Genomic DNA, 5,358 nt, shown 5'->3' on the forward strand with positions numbered 1-5,358 from the left:
TAAATAAAAACTTAATTGAACTTTATCAGTATTTTTTTCTTAAAATAGTCAACATTTTTTTGAACAATCATTGGCTAAGATAAATTTCATCACAGAAGCTGACTGCATTTGGTCAACATTTCTCTGAATTGGTCCAAAATTTGTGAAAACACATTTTTCATCCACACGAATATTGTTAAAATCCACATGAACTACTGTTAAATTATTACACCGAGCCAGCCAGGAGTCGAACCTGGAATCTTCTGATCCGTAGTCAGACGCGTTATCCATTGCGCCACTGGCCCACAGCAAATCCACATGCAGCAATGTTTACATATCGGTCCGAGGCTTCAAAATCGGCAGAAACATGGTCAAAACATTTTAGTGAGGAAATGTTGCATAATTAAAATTTTCTCTACTCACTTACAGTAATTCTACTTTGCCTTGAATTGAGTTAACCTGCTGTGTTGGAATTCGAACCCTGGTTCCCAAAGCTTCAGCCTGCTTCTCTGCTTTATCAATCCAGCGTCAACAACATGACTCGAAACCGTACCCCTCCCGCCAGTGAATCCACGATTGAATATTACCTGAATGTAGTATCTTACAATCATATGACATTGGCCCTTACTTGAGCCTCAAAATACATTCAGGAAAAGACAAAAGTGCGGAAAATTCACGACAAACTGAGCAGGAAAGAAGACACACCTATTCTGACTCAGCACGCATGTTATCAGTTTATTCAGTGGCTAAAAGAGCAGGGCAGAGGATGGGAATCCTGTGGGAGTAACTCATCTCCCGACTCCCACAAAACAGTCCACGATCGACGTGGCACAAGTCAGGAGTGCGATAGAATATTCTCCACTTGTCTGCATGATGCAGGAATCCACCAAAGGCATTTTAGACAGCATCTCCCAAACCCAAGACCGCTTCCACCTGGCAGCTCCCCTGCCAGCCCCCCCCCCCCCCCCCCCGCCCCCTCTCCCCCCTCCCCCCTCCAACGCCACACAGCCAACACCACACTCAATTCCCTCAGCATTCTGATTTGGAAATATATCGCCGTTCCTTCACTGTCATTGGGACAAATTCGTGGACTTCCCGCCCTAACAGCACTGTAAGTGTACCTGTACAAATGGATTACAACGTTTCAAGAAGGCAGCTCACCACTACTTTCTCAAGGCTAAATACTGATGGGCAGTGCATGCTGATCTAGCCAGCGACACCCACATGAACAAAAAGAAACATCCAGGCAGCTCACTGAACCCATAATCATGGGGCCAGCTGAAGAGGTGAATGGAGATAAAATGAACGTCAAGTTACATAGCCAACCCTGTTGATCATATCTTTATTTTCGAGCGAGTGTGTTGTGCTGATAGTTTCCTCACAGTTTGTGCTCAGGTTCTCAAACGAAACCCCATGTGGACCAATCCCAAAGTCTGCAATGCAAAGAAAAAAACAAAATCTGCAGCTCATGAAATCTGATCAAATCTTCGTGAGAGAGGGCGGCACAGTGGCTAGTTCTGCTGGCTCACAATACCAGGGACCTGGTTTCGATTCTGGGGTTAGTCACTGTCTATGTGGATGGAGATATACAGCTTTTTAAAGTTGCAGCAGTAGCTCACCGATAGTCCCAGTAACCTAACGCGTAAGGCACTGGCTTCCTAAACCAGGGAGCATGTGTTCGAGTCACTTCTGGGATGCGGCTTATTTTAACACTTAGGTGTCCAACATTGGCAAATGCATTTCTTGCCAACTAATCCTGGCTATTTCTGGGCAGATATGTTTTGGGTGGTACATTGGTTAGCACTGCCGCCTCAAAACGCCAGGGTCCGAGGTTCAAATCTGGCATCGGGTCGCTGTCTGTGTGGAGTTTGCACATTCTCCCCGTATCTGCATGGGTTTCCTCCGGGTGTTCCGGTTTCCTCCCATTGTCCAAAGATGTGCGGCTCATGTTGATTGACCGTGTTAAATTGGCCCTAGTGTCAGGGGTATTAGCAGGGTGAATGCATGTAGTTCCAGGAGTGGGGCCTGGATGGGATTGTGGTCAGTACAGACTTGATGGGCCGAATTGGCCTTGTTCTGTACTCAGGGATTCTATGATTCTAATGGAACCTTATAACATTCTGACCGGATGAAACAGGGTAGATTCAGAAAGAATGTTCACGTTAGTGAGGAGTCCAGGGCTGGGGATTATAGTTTGAGGATAACGGCTGAGATGATGAGACTTCCTTCAGCCAGAGAGTGGTGAATCTGCAGAGTTCACTCCCACAGAAAGTCGTTGAGGCCAAACACTATGATTTCAAGAGAAGTTTAATATACTCTTGGTGCTAAATGGCGGATCAGGGTATTGAATTTGATTATCAGGCACGGTAGGGGCGGCACGGCAGCATAGGGGCGGCACGGTAGCACATGGTTAGCACTGCTGCTTCACAGCTCCAGGGTCCCGGGTTCGATTCCCAGCTCGGGTCACTGTCTGTGTGGAGTTTGCACATTCTCCTCGTGTCTGCGTGGGTTTCCTCCGGGTGCTCCCGTTTCCTCCCACAGTCCAAAGATGTGCGGGTTAGGTTGATTGGCCAGGTTCAAAATTGCCCCTTAGAGTCCTGAGATGCGTAGGTTAGAGGGATTAGCGGGTAAATATGTGGGGGTAGGGATAGGGCCTGGGTGGGATTGTGGTCGGTGCAGACTCGATGGGCCGAATGGCCTCCTTCTGCATGTAGGGTTTCTATGATTCTATGAACAATGAATGGTAGATGATGTTCCAATGATCTACTCCTGCTTCCGATGTTTTGATGTAACAGGGATAAGAAGAAACAGTAGGGTTAGTCTCGGATTTCAACTCGGGATCTCGGTGGTTAAGGCATACCAAAATGCGATTCATACCCCTACACCAAGGAGCCTATAAGCAGCCACTGATTGAAAGAAAAGATGCTCTCTTGGCCATTCAAAGCCGATCAGATAACTGCAGCGAAGGCGGAAGATGCTGCAGAAACTTAGGAATTCAGGCAGAATTTGTGGACAGGGAAACAAAGCTCATCTTTTACGTCCATGGCCTTTCATTACAACAGGAAAAGGTGAAAAATGTGGGAATTTGAAACGACTGAAACTCAGGAGGGAGGAAATGTAACAACAGGAAGAGTGTGGAAGTCAGGAGAAATGAAACTATTTGATTTAGTTTTATTTATTATTGTCACATGTATTAGTATGCTGTGAAAAGCATTTTTACTTGCGCGCTATACAGACAAAGCGTACTGTTCATAGAGAAGGAAACGGGAGTGCAGAATGTGGTATTGCAGTCACTGTCAGGGTGTAGACAAAGATCAACTTAATGCAAGGTAATGGCCATTCAAAAGTATGATGGCTGCAGGGAAGAAGCTGTTCTTGAGTCGGCTAGCACGTGACCTCAGACTTCTGTATCTTTGTCTCGAAGGAAGAAGGTGGAAGAGAGAATGTCCGGGTGCGTGGGGTCCTTAACAATGCTGGCTGCTTTGCCGAGGCAGCAGGAAGCGTAGACAGAATCAATGAATGGGAGGCTGGTTTGAGTGATGGATTGGACTACATTCACGACCCTTTGTAGTTTATTGCGGTCTTGGGCAGAGCAGGAGCCATACCAAGCTGTGATACAATTAGAAAGAGTGTTTTCTATGGTGCACCTGTAAATCTTGGTGACAGTCGTAGCTGACATGCCAAATTTCCTAAGTCTTCTGAGAAAGTAGAGGCGTTGATGGGCTTTCTTCACTATAGTGTCGGCATGGGAGGCCAGGACAGGTTGTTGGTGATCTGGAGACCTAAAAACCTGAAGCTCTCGACACTTTCTACTTCGTCCCGTTTGATGGAGACAGGGGCATGTTCTCCTCTACGCTTTCTGAAGTCAATGACAATCTCCGTTTTGTTGACATTGAGGGAGAGATGACAGAAATGAAAAAATACTTTGCGGTTCACGGCCTCAGGGTGAGGTCCGCACTAAATCAGAAAATGCGTACACCACAGAATAAGGCCATGCTAAGGAATGGCAATATAATTCCAAGTCAGGATGGTGAGTGACTTGGAGGAGAACTTACAGATGGTGGTGTTCCCATGTGTCTACTACCCTTGTCCTTCTGGATGGAAGTGGTCGTGGGTTTCGAAGGTGCTGTCTAAGGATCGTTGGTAAATTGCTGCTCTGTATCTTTTAGATAATACACATCGCTGCTCCTGAGCGTCGGTTGTGGCGGGATTGAATGCTTGAGGATGTGGTGCCAATCAAGCGGGCTGCTTTGTCCTGGATGATGTCAATCTTCTTGTGTGTTGTTGGAGCTGCACCCATCCAGGCGAGGTGGGAATATTCCATCACGCTCCTGACTTGTGCCTTGTAGATGGTGGACAGGCTCTGGGGAGTCAGGCGGTGAGTTATTCGCCACAGTATTCCTGGCCTCTGACCTGCTCTTGTAGCCATTGTGTTTATGTGGCGAGTCCAATTGAGTATCTGGTCAATGGTAACCGTAAGGATGTTAACAGTGGGGGATTCAGTGATGGAAAATCTATTGACTGTCAAGAGGCGGTGGTTAGATTTTCTCTTATTGGTGATGGACATTGTCTGGCATTTGTGTGGCGCGAATGTTACATGCCACTTGTCAGCCCAAAGTCTAATATAATGCAGCACACTGCGAACTTTCAAAATCTGAAATAAAAACAGAAAATACTGGGTTATGTCAGTATTTCTGGAAGTACCTGTGGAGCGAGAATCAGAACTAACGCTTCCCGTCCAGCTGTCACGTGGCAGGCGCAGACATGATGGGTGTCCGCGCCTGCCATGTGGGTGTCCGAGTGGGCTCTATCCGTGCTGTAAAATTCTGTGCCTTTATGACTCTTTTTCGGAGCCAGTCAGCAGAAAGCCATCCCGCCGTTTGCACCTTAAACAAATCAAAATATCTCCTTTTGAACACAATATTTTGGTCAAAACGAAACAAATGAGGGGCTCGTCCGGGATTTGAACCCGGCACCTCTCGCATGCTAATGGGGCGAGATACCCTAAGCGAGAATCATACCCCTAGACCAACGAGCCTGCACGTTAGCAGTCAGCAAAATAAAACTTGTTTAACTTTCTAAAAGGCAGTTCTGACACCTCGAGTGAAAGCCGAAATTGATTCAATAACGCACCGCATCAGCATTTGTGGACTTTAAGCACCAGCAAAATATCCGTCCAATATTGTTACCTCGACTGTTTGCAACTGGGGGCTTTTGTTTATAAAGTACACATGTTACAGTCAATAATTTTAACCCAGCGACTTCAACATGTGACAACTCTGAGTCCGCATTTGATATTTGATCACTTTTGAAAGGTGTTGTCTGTCAGACAGTTAAAATATCTGGAACATTTAAAGTACAGATTGATGACATGGTTCA

At 46.2% G+C, this 5,358-nt stretch overlaps 2 non-coding genes across 2 annotated transcripts; both read right to left on the reverse strand.

The window, feature by feature from the left end:
* Positions 1 to 211: 211 nt before the first annotated feature.
* On the reverse strand, positions 212 to 284 carry trnar-acg (transfer RNA arginine (anticodon ACG)). Its single transcript has one exon. It is a non-coding gene; the product is annotated as a tRNA-Arg (tRNA).
* Positions 285 to 4,927: 4,643 nt separating this feature from the next.
* Positions 4,928 to 5,017, reverse strand: trnap-agg (transfer RNA proline (anticodon AGG)). The gene is given in 2 exon segments: positions 4,928 to 4,963; positions 4,982 to 5,017. It is a non-coding gene; the product is annotated as a tRNA-Pro (tRNA).
* Positions 5,018 to 5,358: the final 341 nt, after the last annotated feature.

The sequence above is a fragment of the Mustelus asterias genome, unplaced genomic scaffold, assembly GCF_964213995.1.
Source record: "Mustelus asterias unplaced genomic scaffold, sMusAst1.hap1.1 HAP1_SCAFFOLD_50, whole genome shotgun sequence".
NCBI lineage: Eukaryota > Metazoa > Chordata > Chondrichthyes > Carcharhiniformes > Triakidae > Mustelus > Mustelus asterias.